Consider the following 18,467-nt stretch of genomic DNA (forward strand, 5'->3'; position numbering starts at 1 on the left):
TGGGATGAGGGCCAGGCCTCGGCTCTTGACTGACTTTGTCTGGGCTCCGTGTCTTGACCAGCACAGGTCTGGTCTTCTGGCCTTGACTGGCGTAGTCTGGATTCTATACCTTACCTGAAGCAGGTCTGGTCATCGGGTCTTGACCGGCATCGTCTGGGTTCTGGAGCTTGTCTGGCCTGCCTGGGTTCTGCTTCTAGGTGTGCCACAATCTGCTGGCTCACACATTCCTGCCACCCCGGACTCAGCATCTTTCTCTACAGATGACTTGACCGTCCCTTCCCTTGGCGCCAAATTCACTCCTGTTTGAGCGCGCTGGCTTTTTATACAAGGGCACTGCGCCATCAAAGTCACCTGACCTGGTACTCCATCTAATCTCATCCCTCCTGAAACTCTTCCAGTTGGTTCTGCAGGGTCCCGTTTGGACAGTACATGGCAGTCCTTATGCACAAATGCCACACAGCACTCGGGATTCTCATCCTTTGCCACACCGCCTTACAGTTTCATTCCTGATTTTGGCTTACAAATACTAATCGTGTGTACGTTGCCTTACACCAAAACTCTCTGGTTGGGCTCGTAGAAGAAAGTCCTGAAAAGGGTAATGGACTGATATTGTTTTATTGTTAATGCATGGATGGTTAGAGTCTTCTTTCTAATTGGGTATATGAAGAAATAATTTTTTTTCAACGAGTCATTTATCCTATGTCAACCTTATCACAACAAAATGATTGTTAAAAACAAGTACATAGTACTAATGAAAGTAGTCCTAACAAAAAAACAAAAATAGGCGCTGATGACATCCGATTTCTCTCCCGGAAACATGCGCCGCTATTAGCGGTATATGGGACACATGGAGTGGCGGTATATAAGGTGGACAGTAAGACAGTGAATATCGCAACGTCCCCCGGAAGAAGCCCTCGCGAAACGCGCGTTGGGGCACAGCGTGCAGATCTTCCTGACAGCCATGGGTAAGACACAGTGATTGGGGTTACAACCTGCTAACAGATGGGGAGGGATCACTAGGTTATGTGCACACCTCACTGTGGGTTTATCACACCTCCGCCTAATTTTGTTTTGTGGGGCCCTGTATATATTATAGCACTGGCAATATACATAATTAAATACCCTATTGTCTGGAATACTGCACTAGTGTTGCACTTTGGGCTCTCGGATTTAACTCTGCCATGACTTTGCACTATCCTTTTGTCTTAAATGTGTGAGGCTATGTGCACACTCTGCGGATTCACCTGCGGGTTTTTCCGCGTGGATCCGCAGGTAAAACCACAGGTAAAGTGACCTGCGGTTTTCCTGCGGATTAGTCTGCGGTTTTGCCCTGCAGTTTCACACCTCTACTGTGCTAAAGGTGTGAAACCGCTGCGTAATCTGCACAAACAATTAACATGCTGCGGTTTGTAAACTGCAGCAAAACCGCGCTGAAAAAACCGCATCGTGTGCACAGCGGATTTGAATTGCCATAGGCTAACATGGTACTGTACCATGTCTGCGGAACTGCTGCGTTTCCGCAGGGCCAAAAACGCTGCGGAAACGCAGCAGAATCCGCAACGTGTGCACACAGCCTGATATTATTTATCCAATAAAATAGTGAGGTGATTTTACAATATGGATATAGACTCCTTTCTTTCTGTGTGTTCACTAACAAAAAAGGAATGTGACTTAAAGAAAACCTCTAAAACGATAAGCTGAAGCCTACAGGTCGTCTGTTTTTCCCTGACTTACAGATAGGAGAAGGTGGAGAACATTTTTTTCAGTGAAAAAAAATAAATGAAGCTCTGACCAAACTCACTCAATGCTAAACATGGTCTTTTTTTCATGTAAAAACTTGATGTCTGATTGAGACCTAAGGACATGTGTACACGTTCACTATTTGATCAGTATTTTACATCAGCATTTGTAGGTATCATTATTCATAAATGTGATAAAAATGAGATGTGTTCAATAATATGATGTACATGTAATATTTTTTCAACACGACACGTTTTTGAGGACCGTTGTAAAGAAAATGAAAATGGACCTGAATACCATCATAATGCTAAAGAGAAAATATCAATTTAGTAATATTCGATTCGTCTAGCTATTGTTTTTCTTGAGGTAAGGGTAATTTGGAATGAGACAGAATAATTCTAAACCAGATTACTAGGAATTTACCAGATAGTCTGGAAGTTGAGACACTGGCAGGCAGGCTCGGACTGGCCCATAGGGTAACAGCGGAATCCCCCGGTGGGCCCCTGTGCAGATCCTGGCCCCCAATCCCAAAGTGTGGGCATAATTCACTCTGTACAGCAAAAAGCATCTCATCTTTCATTAACCAAACTATCCAGTTTATTATTATATAGAGCTATAGGTAAATTTATGATCAAGGGTAGTGTAATATTTGTATGCAAGTGAAAAGGGGGCCCTCCCAAAGTCAGTTTTACTGGTGGGCCCTTGGCACCTCAGTCCGACACTGCTGGAAGGCACATATAATGCCCCTGCAAAAGAACATTACATAGACCCTTTGCAGTCCAACAGCTTATCCGAATGCCATATTAACTGCAGATTTTAACCCCAAGCCTGGACAACCCCATACAAAATAGAAAGTTGGACTAACCTGCCAATATTGGCAAGATCGGTCGACAGTCTTATGTACTGTACAAGGGGACCTCCTGACTTTGCCCTGACAGATGAACAATCATTCAGTTGATAACTTTCTAACCGTGCTCATTTCACGGTAGTATTGCCAATCACCCGATGAACAAGCAAATCGTTATTTTGTCGGATGAAATGATGTTTTGGTTTACCCAAATGGTCATAGCATAGTTCTCGGCAGTGCATCGTCCTATGCAAAAAGCAGTTGTGTTACTGAGAACAATGGCCACCTATGTGCACTGAAAGATCTATTATTGCATGTGGGTGTTTTTAATCCTCTTAAAAAGAAACTGTCACTTGCTTAAAAAAAATGAGTAAAATATATTGTCAAAATCCCTGAACTACCCTGATTCTGCTGCTCTTTTCTGTTTTGTGATGCGTCGCTCCATTGCGGAGATATTCACATTTGTCGCTTTTTGAGTGCAGTAAGTAAGTGAAATCTCTGATTGTAGTGTAACTGGGCGTTTCTACAGAGTCTTCTCAGGGGTCTTGTGCTTTATCCTCTCCCTCCCAGACCCTGTGAATCACAGCTCGTCAGCAAGCAATTTATCAGCCTCAGATACTTCTGAACTGTGAATGCTAGCGCCTGGTAGAGAGGGGTGAAATTACACACCCCAGAAGAAGAAAAGCCTAGTTGACCTACAAGTAGAAATTTCACATACTGAGCTCCAAAACAAACAATTGTGAATATTTCTGAAATGGAACCACATAGAACAAAATGGAAAAGAGTGGCAGAATCGGGTACGCTTAGGGATTTTTAGAAGGCATTTAACCCAATTTTTTGAGCAAGTGAAAGGTCCCCTTTAAGTAAGACAAACTTCTGTGACAAGTTATCAAGAGGGTGTTTTGTGATCATGATTACGTTTGCTACAGCGGTATATGCGAAGTTAAATCAAAATCATAATCCAGCACCTCAGTGCCCCTGTGTATGCCGGATTATCGGAATTTTACGAAAATGATAATAATAATAATAAAACAGCAACAGGGACGTAAACGTTTCCTATTGAAATAGGCAGAAGAACACCTCCGCCTGTTTTCCTGGTATTTGGCTCATCATGGGGCCCCCTGATGGGTAGAATTAATAGTTACACCTATTTGACATTCAGTTCTGGGTATCTGTGCTCTTGTGAAATTTCCTGCCTGGGCACGGTCGCTTAAGAGTTTCCTTATTTGAAAAACATTTTTGGGAATCTCTGCTTAAATCTTCTTTTCTGATGTGGCTCCAATTCCTGCAGTCAGCAGCAGTCCGTGTTTGGAGAGGAGCTCGGCCGGTTCCATCCCTGTGTTGTGCTTGGACTGCACTCTGTCCACAGTTCTCAGAAGAACTTTTCATAACATCTTTATTTGACTTCTCTACCTCCATGCAAATTTCACTTGCGGAGAACAGGAGAAAAGAATGCAACGTTACATGTCATTAAAAAGCACATGAAATTCAAGTGCGATGTAGCTGCTGGGGGCAATAATAACCATATAATAGGGCCAGGTTCTACCCGACACTACACGCACGGACCCTTAGTTATAGCAGAACCACAAGAACATTTTCTCTATCGTCTTCATTTGATTTGGTTAAATGCAGAAAAAGGACAGATAAGAAGCATCTGGTCGTCTTTGCTGGTAATAAAGGTGAGGTTATCTACTCCTTAGTAGTCATTTTGTATAGATGTAGCAGAGCTGGATGGGTTATTTAATGGTGCGTTACCATAACTGTCTTAGTTAAAGGATATATGCACCTTGCAACATCATCTGACACATCCATGACACTTGTCAGACAATGTTCCATCAATTAAGACCCCCCTACCCACAACCTTATTGATTTCAGTGGCAGATGGAGACATAGCGGACTTAGGTTTGCAGAAGATCCTTTGGTTTAGTGTTCAGTGGAGTTTTCAGCAAAAGGATCCCCTCTAATAATGTCTTCTGCCGTGTCTCACAGATGTTTCTTTTTTTTTAAACTAAATGCAAGGATTTTTAGGGCTAAAAATAATGTTTACAGCTGGGTTTCTTTAACAAAGTTGCACCATTTGCCTTTCATACCCTCGTCCATTGCCGGCTGCTGAATGAGTTAACTGAGAGTCTGTCAGTCAGTCTGTTATGATTGTTTGACGGGAGAGTTTGTAACGTTAAAGTAAAATTAAATTTACTAGGAAATAAAGCCAAATTGTGCAACATTTAGGCAGTTAAATACCCAAAAACATTTTTTCTTTTCCTTTACTTTTTATAGGCTAAAATATATGTATTTAAGTAAATAAAAAAAATATTGCTTCCAAAGATGGACAACCAAATGTTCAGCCCCAGATGCAGTTTATTACCAAATAACAGGTTGTGCTGTATTCACCGTCCTCGGATCTATTGCTGAACACGTTCATTATTTGCTGCAGATGTCGGTGCAGAAATTTCTGAGACTGAAAATTGATTCTATTCATGTGAATGAGTTCATTTCAGATAAATGGGACCGATGCAAAATTTTCTACAGCAAATCCGCAGCAAACAACCAACTTGTGAAGATGCCCTAAACGTTATGTGATTGTACCTGGGTCTGAATCTGTGTAATCCTGGTACAGAAGGGGCTACAGAGATGATGCAGTCATTATGGCCTCCCTGCAGTTCCTTGTGCAGCACTACATGAGCATTGTGGCCCCTTTAGGATTAGTGGTGGTCCTGGACCCCAACAATTGTAAATTAATGTGTTATCTAAGCAATGTCATGACATTAAAGTGTTGTCCACTTTATTTAACAAACATGTTGGGGACAGGAACTTGTGGCACTTAGTGATATAAGCGTTATAGTCTTCTCCTTTGTCAGACTGCACAGCGATCCTCTTATAATAATGTACAGTGATGGAGGAACTTGTGACCAGACCCGGCCATCAGCCTCCTTCAAAAGAAAAGCAGCTGTCCAATTTTAATGTTTTCCACTGAAAAAGACCGGTGGACAAATCTGTTGACATGTTCCTCCACAAGCAACAGCCATTTATATAACAAGGGAGCTGGGCAGTCTTTCAGGGAGGAGAAGAACCTATAATACTTATGACGCCCCCCAGAGGCCGTGGGATACTCGGTACCGGGCCGGTCGTCTTAAAGGCATGTGTCACAGTGGCAGAGACCCGGTCCGTGGCCCTAGGCGGTCATGTAAAAGGGGTGTATTGATTAGGGATAAAGTTTATGTAGTGATTCGTGACACCAGTTGGAGTGTTCGACTGTAGTATAGCCGACACTGCAGATGATCCCTGGGGGAGTAGATGGTGATGAAAGTGCAGATGTTTAACCCTCTCCAACCAGGGCTGTCCCCCAGAGATTGTGATGGAAGTAGAAGGCACGGAGTAATAAGGCAGGAGATAGGAAAAGTCACTTTATCATTTACTGTAGTTCAGGTGCAGTTCAGAGGAGACATTACAACTCTCGCCAGGTTACAGTCTGTTCTGGAGAATGGGAGTTATCCTTCTCTCTGCTGTGACTCAGTGTAAGATTCCTGCTATTCTAATCCCTTCAGGGACCAATGCTTCCCAGAGTCTGGAACTTCTAGTATAGCCTCTACTCACTGTGATTTCCTCCGCTGGCAACTTGCAGCTTGGATCCTGTGTCAAGCTCGAGTTCCTTCTTGCACAATCCTTCACTGATCCTAGTTTGCGGCAGTCTTCCTGGGGAAAACACTATGCTGTTGGTTGTATGAACTTGCACAGTCTCTCTCAGCTTACCACCCTGCTCTGAAAGCATGGATGGCCTAGGGGTTGACCCCCTGATGCTTCTTAGCTTTACTCCTGGAGGAAGCACATGGCATAGCTTCCAAGAGCGTTCTCCATCTTTCTTCCTTCTCCTTCACTGAAAACAACTCCCGACTCCTCCCCCTCCCATTAAGGGTATGTCTGCAAAGCTCTAAGCTTCAGACAAGTAAGGGAGTGAGGTAAATTGTGTGTGGGTGTTGTGGTCTCTAGCAGAGAAAGCATAACTCCCATTGCTCACAAAACACATGCAAAACAGTACATATTTAACCCTTTTGTAGCGGTAAAGACGCAGGGCGCCACACTTATACATGAGTAAGTGCCAAAAATTAATGTCCCCAAAACGCCTGATAAACTAAGGCTAAAGTGAACATCCAGGGATGGGGTTCAATTTATTAACAAAAGGCTCATTGTGTACTTGAGGGAAGTACCATCCCTTTTTCAGGCCATGCCCTTTATTGCAGACCACACCCAGTTAGACGTCCCTTCCTCACCCATAAAATAATTGTAGGTAATGAGTTATGTGTTCCCTGCAGTCCTATGTAACACCACAAATATCACACAGTGATACCTCTTTGAACACATACAGTCATATGTTCAAGTTTGGGCACCCCTATTAATGTAAACCTTTTTTCTTTATAACAATTTTGGTTTTTACAACAGCTATTTCAGTTTCATATATCTAATAACTGATGGACTCAGTTATATTTCTGGATTCAAATGAGGTTTATTGTACTAACAGAAAATGTGCAATCTGCATTTAAACAAAATTTGACCGGTGCAAAAGTATGAGCACCCTTATCATTTTCTTGATTTGAAAACTCCTAACTACTTTTTTCTGACTTCCTGAAGCACTAAATTGGTTTTGTAACCTAATTGAGCTTTGAACTTCATAGCCAGGTGTATCAAATCATGAGAAAAGGTATTTAAGGTGGCCACTTGCAAGTAGTTCTCCTATTTGATTCTCCTATGAAGAGTGGCATCATGGGCTCCTCAAAACAACTCTCAAATGATCTGAAAACAAAGATTATTCAACATAGCTTTTCAGGGGAAGGATACAAAAAGTTGATTTAACCTGTCAGTTTCCACTGTGAGGAACATAGTAAGGAAATGGAAGAACACAGGTACAGTTCTTGTTAAGCCCAGAAGTGGCAGGCCAAGAAAAATATCAGCAAGGCAGAGAAGAAGAATGGTGAGAACAGTCAAGGACAATCCACAGACCACCTCCAAAGACCTGCAGCATCATCTTGCTGCAGATGGTGTCACTGTGCATCGGTCAACAATACAGCGCACTTTGCACAAGGAGAAGCTGTATGGGAGAGTGATGCGAAAGAAGCCGTTTCTGCAAGCACGCCAGAAGCAGAGTCGCCTGAGGTATGCAAAAGCACATTTAGACAAGCCAGTTACATTTTGGAAGAAGGTCCTGTGGACTGATGAAACAAAGATTGAGTTGTTTGGTCATACAAAAAGGCGTTATGCATGGAGGCTAAAAAACACAGCATTCCAAGGAAAAAATTTGCTACCCACAGTAAAATTTGGTGGAGGTTCCATCATGCTTTGGGGCTGTGTGGCCAATGGCGGCACCGGGAATCTTGTTAAAGTTGAGGGTCGCATGGATTCAACTCAGTATCAGCAGATTCTTGACAATAATGTGCAAGAATCTGACGAAGTTGAAGTTACGCAGGGATATTTCAGCAAGACAATGATGCAAAACACCACTCCAAATCTACTCAGGCATTCATGCAGAGGAACAATTACAATGTTCTGGAATGGCCATCCCAGTCCCCAGACCTGAATATCATTGAACATCTGTGGGATGATTTGAAGAGGGCTGTCCATGCTCGGCGACCATCAAACTTAACTGAACTGAAATTGTTTTGTAAACAGGAATGGTCATAGATACCTTCATCCAGGATCCAGGAACTCATTAATAGCTACAGGAAGCGACTAGAGGCTGTTATTTTTGCAAAAGGAGGATCTACGAAATATTAATGTCACTTTTATGTTGAGTTGCCCATACTTTTGCACCGGTCAAATTTTGTTAAAATGAAGATTGCGGCACGGTGGCTCAGTGGTTAGCGCTGCAGCCATGCTGCGCTGGGGTCCTGGGTTCGAATCCCACCAAGGACAACATCTGCAAGGAGTTTGTATGTTCTCCCTGTGTTTGCGTGGGTTTCCTCCGGGCACTTGGGTTTCCTCCCACATTCTAAAGACATAGGAATTTAGATTGTGAGCCCCATCGGGGACAGTGATGATGATGTGTGCAAACTTAAAGCGCTGCAGAATATTTTAGCGCTATATAAAAAATAAAGATTATTATTATTATTAGATTGCACATTTTCTGTTAGTACAATAAACCTCATTTGAATCCAGAAATATAACTGAGTCCATCAGTTATTAGATATATGAAACTGAAATAGCTGTTGCAAAAACCAAAATTGTTATAAAGAAAAAAGGTTAACATTAATAGGGGTGCCCAAACTTTTACATATGACTGTATAATGTATTAGGTATTACTATGTATGTGGGCCTGTAATGTGGGGGCATAATACTGTATATGTGGGACTGTACTGTGGGAACATCATACTGTGTATGTGGGAATGTTCTGTGGGGGCATAATACTGTGTGTGTGGGACTGTACTGTGGGGACATCATACTGTGTGTGGGACTGTACTGTGGGGACATCATACTGTGTGTGGGACTGTACTGTGGGGACATCATACTATGTGTGGGACTGTACTGTGGGGACATCATATTGTGTATGTGGGAATGTACTGGGGGGGCATCATACTGTGTGTGGGGAATGAACTGTGGGGGCATCATACTATGCGAGGGAATGTACTGTGGGGGCATCATACTGTGTGTGGGGGAATGTACTGTGGGGACATCATACTATGTGAGGGAATGTACTGTGGGGGCATCATACTATGAGGGAATGTTTTGTGGAGGCATAATACTGTGTGTGTAGGAATGTACTGTGGGGGCATCATACTATGCGAGGGAATGTACTGTGGGGGCATCATACTATGCGAGGGAATGTACTGTGGGGGCATCATAATGTGTGTGGGGGAATGTACTGTGGGGGCATCATACTGTGTGTGAGGGAATGTACTGTGGGGGCATCATACTATGAGAATATGTATTGTGGGGGCATAATACTGTGTGTGTAGGAATGTACTGTGGGGGCATCATATTATGTGAGGGAATGTACTGTGGGGGCATCATACTATGCGAGGGAATGTACTGTGGGGGCATCATACTGTGTGTGGGAGAATGTACTGTGGGGGCATCATACTATGCGAGGGAATGTACTGTGGGGGCATCATACTGTGTGTGTGTGAGAATGTACTGTGGGGGCATCATATTGTGTGTGAGGGAATGTACTGTGGGGGCATCATACTATGTGAGGGAATGTACTGTGGGGGCATCATACTATGTGAGGGAATGTACTGTGGGGGCATCATACTGTTTGTGAGGGAAAGTACTGTGGGGGCATCATACTATGTGAGGGAATGTACTGTGGGGGCATCATACTATGTGAAGGAATGTACTGTGGGGGCATCATACTATGTGAGGGAATGTACTGTGGGGGCATCATGCTGTGAGGGAATGTAATGTGGGGGCATAATACTGTGTGTGTAGGAATGTACTGTGGGGGCATCATATTATGTGAGGGAATGTACTGTGGGGGCATCATACTATGCGAGGGAATGTACTGTGGGGGCATCATACTGTGTGGGAGAATGTACTGTGGGGGCATCATACTGTGTGTGAGGGAATATACTGTGGGGGCATCATACTATGTGAGGGAATGTACTGTGGGGGCATCATACTATGTGAGGGAATGTACTGTGGGGGCATCATACTGTGTGTGGGGAATGTACTGTGGGGGCATCATACTATGTGAGGGAATGTACTGTGGGGGCATCATACTGTGTGTGGGGAATGTACTGTGGGGGCATCATACTATGTGAAGGAATGTACTGTGGGGGCATCATACTATGTGAGGGAATGTACTGTGGGGGCATCATACTATGTGAGGGAATGTACTGTGGGGGCATCATACTGTGTGTGGGGAATGTACTGTGGGGGCATCATAGTATGTGAGGGAATGTACTGTGGGGGCATCATACTGTGTGTGGGGAATGTACTGTGGGGGTATCATGCTATGTGAGGGAATGTACCGTGGGGGCATCATACTGTGTGTGGGGAATGTACTGTGGGGGCATCATAGTATGTGAGGGAATGTACTGTGGGGGCATCATACTGTGTGTGGGGAATGTACTGTGGGGGCATCATACTATGTGAGGGAATGTACTGTGGGGGCATCATACTGTGTGTGGGGAATGTACTGTGGGGGCATCATACTATGTGGGGGAATGTACTTTGGGGAATGTACTGTGGGGGCATCATACTATGTGAGGAAATGCACTGTGGGGGCATCATACTGTGAGTGGGGAATGTACTGTGGGGGCATCATACTGTGTGTGGGGAATGTACTGTGGGGGCATCATACTATGTGAGGGAATGTACTGTGGGGGCATCATACTGTGCGTGGGGGAATGTACCGTGGGAGCATCATACTATGTGTATGGGAATGTACTGTGGGGGGCATCATACTGTGTGTGCAGGGCTGTACTGTGGGGAGGACATCATATTGCGTATGGGGGGAATATACTGTGGGCAGGGGTGGACATATCATTGGTGCAAACTTTTCAGCCGCAATACTTCAACCTCCAAAACAGCAAGCAGCTTCTGTCATTGACAGAACTATTAAACTGTTTGTTCAAAGAGGCCCTTTTCTGTCGGTGTCTTCCACTGCCTCTGAGTACTGTTAATGTAGTAGATGCTCTCTGCAGTCCTATGTAACACCACAGGTAAAACAGTGATAACTCCTTGAGTCTAATAATGTAGTAGATGTTAGACAAGCATGCCATGAACAAACAGAATCTATACAGATTGCACACCACATCAAAGCAGAACATTCATCTTTCAATCCCCCCATCAAATCCAAAGGTTTAATGCTCATAACATAGTAACCCTTACTACTTTATTGACGTAGTTATGTAGCATGTCATCTGACGCGTTATGGGTTGCTTCATCTGTAGTACAGGATCAGATCATGGAGTACATGCCGATAGCACCGACTGTAGCACAGCGATCAATGGCAAAGTCAGGTCACCACTCACCATATACATACAATTCTCAGGTTCTCGTATACATTGATAAGGACTGGAGATACTGGTTGTTACCTGTCATCATCAGACTGCGGACCATACAGGGACCACAGTATTAATGGGAAGTAGTCAGTATCACAAATAAACATTTACATCCAGGTACCTTATAGTTGACATCTTCTCTGATTGGAGTCATTCTTTTGCTTTTTTTCTTCATTTGGTACAGATCCCATGATGACTTTTCCTATCCACAGTTCGTCTCTGCAGACTTCCATCTTCTCCGGTCTTCTGGAGAACATGGTGCCTTTAAAAATAACATTGTCATTTTAATGCTCCTATATAAAAATATCTTCCCTTTTGTGCCATAAATAACCCTATGCTGTGTCTCTAAATAAATAATTGCCATTTGCCGTCTTCCCAACACAAAATATGACCCCCACACTTTTGTTTTTAAGACATATGCCCTCCACACTGTTTTCTATCAAATATTACCTCCACATTGCCCACTCCCCCTATTTCATCTGCCCTTATGAACTATCTGCATATCTCTTCAATTCTATCCCGCTGTCATTGGCCCTGATAAAATTGAACCCATTGGGGATCCGTACTGAATTGTCGAACTGGCTGTTAATTTTACAACCGGTTTTGCAGTACCAGGATGACCCAGCTGAATCTCACCACTGTAGATGTAAGCAGGTTGCGGGATGCAGTGACAGACAGAAGGCAGAGCAAGGGTTAACAAATTTAATAGTTGTAATTTAACAGGGGTTAACTCCTAGCAGGGAGATAAATGGTTAAATGAGGGTTAAACAGTTCAATGGCAAGCAACAAGCAAAGTTAATGAGCAATAAACAAGATAACAGCAGTTCTTTAAATCACTTATCATGTCAGAGGCTTCCCAGTCCACAACTGAAGCTTTGAAGGTAGTGGGCGCCAACAGTGGCTGGCGCGGTGCTGTTCCAGTTTTGTCCTGCAAACAACGGTCTGCCTTCTGGCAGCAGTGGTCGGTCTCCGGCACTTTTCGCTGTGCCCCTAGTCCATAAGTTGGTGCGGCCAAAGCAAACAGGGTCACAGCACTGACAGAGTCCAGTGTGGACTGGCAAGTGTCAACTGGCAAGGTAGGCCGCAAATGTCTGTCCAGTACTTGGTTTTCTCTATGCGGCATGTTCGCTGTACTCACAGTCATGGAGCGCACTTATCTCTCTCTCAGTAAATCTCTCACACAGTAAGTCTCTCACACAGCTGTCCCAGATCTGTGCTCTGTGGCCAGGAGCTTTTCCAAACCAACTCTCGCTCGGAGTACTCTGCGCATCTATCAGCATTGGAGAACATACCTCAGGATCCTGCACCCGGCCCCTACTCCTCTGCGCAAGCACCGCACTGCACAGCCGGGCACACGGCGCTCTGCACACACACTGTCTCACCGGAGTGCCCACTGAAGTTCTGCTGGAGCACGGCTCTGGGCTGCCTCTCTCGCTGCGGAGCGCACCGCACACCTGCCTCCGCTCTCACTGCCGGCGAGGAACTGACTCATTCTTCGTGCGTTTTCTCCTCACTGCCTGGCTTAGCCACACCCCTTCTTCTTGGGTCATGGGGCCTGTCCTGTCCCCTATTCTTTCCCCCAGACAACAAGGGACGCATCCTCAGCAGTTCCGGACCCAGCATGATGTAGGCTCCTGCAGCCTGGTGTTCCTCCTTACACTTCTCCTCTCCTTCAGCTCGCCATTGCACGGGCGAGGATTCTGCGCCCCTTTATGTTCTTCGGAGGTGGGCCAGAAGCCCACATTTTTTTCACCCATTTCTGCCTCTCTCTTTCATTTCGTTTTGCCAAAGAGAATGAATCTACGTATATTGTATGGGCAGAACACCAGAGTGGTCATTCTGAGTACTTTGAGGCACCTCTTGAATATTCGCGTCAGGAGTACTCAGAACCTCAGGTATCTCATGCAGAATTTCAACATCGGGCTCTTATCCATAGCATTCAATGCCCTCCTCCACTAAGTCATCTGACTGTGCACTAGGTGTGAGCCCTACCTCCGCCTCTTCACTGGGGTTGTCATCATCTTCGACATTCTTCGCGCACTCTGGCTCCACCCGATTCACCTCCATGCTCTTGAGTAACGCAGACATCTCGCTGTAGGCAGATGATGCCTTCTCCCTCACTTCTCAGCATCCAATGTCGAGCCTCTATCTTGCTCTGGGTGAGACTCCCATCCGCTCACCCTACCATTTGTTCCAAGTGTTTGTCCGTAATCCATGGTCACTCTGCGATGGGTGGACCTTCTCTCTCCACTCTGTTCCTCGAGGGCGGGTTTCCCTGTCCAAGGTCTGTCTCCAGGTGCGGCTTTCTCTCCTGTGAGCATGACCTTTGGAGGGGTGAGCGAATCTCCGCCATCGGCTGTCTCATGTAGGGCAACTCCTTGACAGGTGTCCCATTTTTCCACTAGTCCAACACTCACTTCTGCACCTGTCTGGTGGGCGCTTCGGTCTGGATCGCCGTCCTCCAGGAGAGGCATACCCCCTCTGTAATCGCTCTTCATCCCAGGATATGGGATTAAATTCTGGGGCTGCTGCTGTTGTTTCTCTTACCCTCCATATCTCTCCTCTAACTTCACTTATCTCTTGCCATAAGTTACCCAGGGCATGGGATTGGACTCCAAGGTAGCAGCAAGGGTTTCCTTTAGGCTCCCTATTTCTGCTTTCATTTTCCGCATTTCCTGCCGTAATTCGAGGGACCACTCCGGCTCTGCTGCGATCAGGGTTAGGTACTTCGAGACTCCGGACCATCCCTGCCAAGCCTGCGGTCCTCTGCTCCTGCTCGTGTGCGCATCCGGCCCGATTTCCAGGAAAGACATGCACGGATTGGCCCGCAAGCGCTCACGCAATGCCTGCTTTAGCAGCGCATCTGTAAAAAGCCTACCACAAGCTGGTCTCTCAAAATTACATCAAGAGGCCCCACACCCACATCGTCCCGCTTAGCGATCGCCGCATGGATCTCTTGCAACGCGTTCATAATTTGAGTCATGGACTCCCCCTCCCTTTGGCCTTTGGACACGTGGAACAAGCTCATATGCAGTTCCCCAACATCAGTGGGATCTTCGTGCATTTCCTCTAGGATCTGGAGTACCTTGGTCAAAGTTTCCCCTCATTAGGGGGGTGGAACATTACAGAATACCGGGCCTCACCGTCTAGGGACATTAACTCTATCTCTGCCTGCAACGCAGGGGCCTTGGGGTACATCCGCAGCATTCTCCTAACTCTTTCAGTCTAGTCCCACAACATCATGTTGCTCCCCAGGAACTTTGGGAGATAACTATGCATCGCCCCCAACGGTTAGCTGGCCCTTGGGGCACCGATGACCGCTTGGTCTGCCACCTCTGTGCCTTTGGACTGCATCCTGCCAACTATGCCAAGTGTAAGCAGGTTGTGGGATGCAGTGACAGACAGAAAGCAAAGCAAGGGTTAACAAATTTAACAGTTTTAATTTAACAGGAGGTTAACTCCTCAAAGGGAGATAAATTAAACAGTTCAATAGCAAGCAATAGGTATATATATACTGTATAATGAGCAATAAACAAGATAATGGCAGTTTTTTAAAATACTTATCGTGTCAGAGGCTTCCCCGTCCACAACTGAAGCTCTGAAGGCAGTGGTGCCAACAACGGCTGGTGGAGTGCTGTTCCAGTGGTGTCCTGCAAACAACGGTCTGTCTTCTAGCGGCAGTGGTCGGTCTCCGGCACCTACCGCTGAGCCCCTAGTTCATAAGTTGGTGCGACCAAAGCAAACAGGGTCGCAGTACTGACAGAGTCCAAAGTGGACTGGCAAGTGTCAACTGGCAAGGTAGACTGCAAATGTCTGTCAAGTACTCGGCCTTCTCTATGCGGCACGTGCGCTGTACTCAAAGCTGCCGTAACCTGAATGGCTGCTCTGCATGGCTCTGCTCGGTTTGCTCTGCTCTGCGCTTCCACCGATACGAGTAAATCTCTCACGCAGTAAATCTCTCACAGCTGTCCCAGATCTGTGGCCAGGAGCTTTTCCCAACCAACTCTCGCTCGGAGTACTCTGACCAACACGGGAGCTGCTGCGTGTCTATCAGTCTTGGGGAACACACCTCAGGATCCTGCACCCGGCCCCCGCTCCTCCGCATGAGCACCACACTCTGCACACACACTTTCTCACTGGAGCGCCTGCTGAAGTTCTGCTGGAGCACGGCTCCGCGCTGCCTCTCGCACACATGCCTCCGCTCTCACTGACGGCGGGGAGCTCACTCTTTCTTTGCGCGCTTTCCGCTTTCTCCTCACTTCCTGGCTTAGTCACAACCCCTCTTCCTGGGTCATGGGGCCTGTCCCCTATTCTTTCCCCCAGGCAACATGGGACGCAGCCTCAGCAGCCCCTTTAACTCAAACCATATGTGATGTAGCATGCAAACTGGAGACATATGCCAATATGGATAAACATTTTAAGAATTTGCCACAAATAAAAATACCATACTTGAGATAAGTAGTCGCGATCTATTTCCGAAGCTTCTTTCTTTCCGCTTTGTTATCTCAAGTTACATGGCTATTTAAGGATAAGTCATTGCCATTGCATATTTTGTGTAATGCAAGGAAATATGCTAGTGATTTAGTGATGCTTGTTCTTGCGTCTGAAGTCCAATAGGCAAGGCGACCACACAGTCCACATCTACTGTAGCCGCCTAAAAGATGGAATAGTCATAATCAGGTTGGCACAGGCTAAACCGGTTTTCACATTCTTAGCGACCCATCCTTTACCTACACTGGACTTTGCTTCAAGTAGTCTGCAGATCATGGTCCTAGTATAGTCCCCAGCAAATAGCCCAGTTGCAGGTGAAGGAATATAATCAAAATAGAGATTAGCCGTGGTCAGGGGTACGCACAGCTTGGTTCACCAGAGAAAAAGATCAGCTCTGGCCACTTGTATACACAATTTGGCTAACTGGAGAGAGATGGCAGCCATGGTCAGGTGCACGCAGAGTGTGGTAGCCAGGTAAGCAGAATGACTGACGAGCCAAAATAATTGGATGCAGATAGTACAGCGCTGTGGCAAAAGTCGGACAGAAATGACTGTTATTGAAAATGGCGTAACTTGAAGCTTGTGTGCGCCAATGCAAAATCTCCAACAGGGCCCCCAATTATTACAGGTCTTAGTATAGGCCTTCTTATGTAGGCCAAAAGGTCTTTTGGGGCTTCCCTAGGCTTAGGTGCAACTGCAACCTGTGCACCCAATACAGTTACGCCAATAGTTTTTGGCCACAAAAAAAATGTACAAACCATAACTAATCACCCTGGCAGGCACATGGCTGGGGCAAAGCTTCAGTAGTCAAGGCTGTAATGCAAGGCTGAGTTATGTCCAAAGTACAAGCATGCAAGTATGGGTAACTTAAGTTCCTGACAGATAATTTTATGCAAATCAAATGGGCATTCATCAAATTATGATAGGTGGTGTGAAGATCTGAGATTGTGGGTTGTAATATTCACCTAGGCAGGTTAACGATGCAACCATTTTTATTCCATACATCCATGGTATTGCAACAAATCCAGGTAGATGAACAAAATACAATGTCCTCAGTCCACAAAATCCCCTCCCGTGTGCCGATAGTCCCACTGCCCCATACCAGGCGATACTCACTGTCTCTCAACTTTTGGTTGGCCCACAGATTTCGTATCGCCCGTAGTCACAGTCCAGGCTCCTCCAGACAAATAACACAACCGATGTCTATGTATCCAGGACCAACAATCCTTAAGAATGTTTGTGAAATCCAGACGACATATCCCTCAACCATAGGAGGAGGAACCAGCCCAGCTGGCAATCGATCTCCAAAACTCCATAGACCATCCATCCATCCCAGGTTGGAACCTCTCCCTTCAAAGTCACTGCAACAACTGCCTGACTAAACCTTTGGTGTCTTTTTCTCCCTTCCCCAAACATTTTCCTTTAGATAACAGAATAAAGCATATTTACCTTTGGCAATCTTGTGTCTGGCCGTAGGTATATATAAGATTCAACTTGCACGCCTTCCTCTGCTCGCTGTCACTGAATGGAAACATTGATTCCTGAGTCTGAACTGATGATCAAGCAAATATCTAATAAGACACAATAATATCGATGTAACCGATGCTCCAAGCTGGAAAAAGTCTTTATCCTTTAGATCTGTGGACTCCGCTCTATGTCTGTTTGTCCTATAGTCTTTATTAAATGACCAGTTCCTCACAGGTGGGGCAAATGGACAAAATCTTTGTACAATTATCAAACATTAGATAATGGTTCATAGATCACACTGATGTCAAGAGGATTTGATAGCAAGCTAAGGGCTCTTTCAGAAGTAAGTTTTTCCACATACGGGTTTGTTCCACGTTTTTCACGGATAGAATTCATACCCATTATACTCTAGTGAGATGCTAATATGTCTGTGTATTTCTGTGGACGGAATGCTCCAGACAAAATCAAGGAGACATGTCCGATCTGAGTCATGGATTAAAATCGCCAATACAAGTCTATGGGTCGGGGAAAAAAAATCAGATAGCGCTCAGATGCCATCCACTGTCGCTGTTTGATAGAAGCTTCAAAAACCTCAATAATTTTTTTTTACATACGAGAAAAACGGATGAAACTCTGATGTTAAAAACTGAAATTCAGAGTAAAATTGAATCAAAAGCATTAATGATACTAGAATCGTTTTTGTGTACCACAGTAATCACTGACAACTAATGTGTATGAGGGTAAAAAGTTGGCAAAATTTCATACTTTAAAGACTGGCAGCTGTGTCTCCAAAGTTGCCCTTCTTATCATCTAGCATTGCATATTTGTGGGACTTTGTTGCTTTGTGGTTAGACATGGAGGCTAGGAGAACTCTATTGAAGGAAAGTGCCAGAGCCTAGAATGTGGTTTAGATCCTACATTAAGAGTCC

General features: G+C 45.2%; 1 protein-coding gene across 3 annotated transcripts in view; it reads left to right on the top strand.

The window, feature by feature from the left end:
- COLEC11 (collectin subfamily member 11) overlaps positions 1-18,467 on the top strand; it is a 114,163-nt gene that overhangs the window by 9,439 nt on the left and 86,257 nt on the right. The window contains exon 1 of one of the 3 annotated variants that reach the window (XM_073568102.1): positions 3,846-4,266. The exons of the other annotated variants lie outside the window; for them this stretch is intronic. The gene's annotated coding sequence lies outside the window, so the exon portion shown is untranslated. Of the gene's footprint in view, positions 1-3,845; positions 4,267-18,467 lie in introns of those variants that run through there. 3 annotated transcript variants of the gene reach the window in all.

This window comes from Dendrobates tinctorius, unplaced genomic scaffold (assembly GCF_039654945.1).
Source record: "Dendrobates tinctorius isolate UK_male_01 unplaced genomic scaffold, ASM3965494v1 ptg000021l, whole genome shotgun sequence".
Taxonomy (NCBI): Eukaryota; Metazoa; Chordata; class Amphibia; order Anura; family Dendrobatidae; genus Dendrobates; species Dendrobates tinctorius.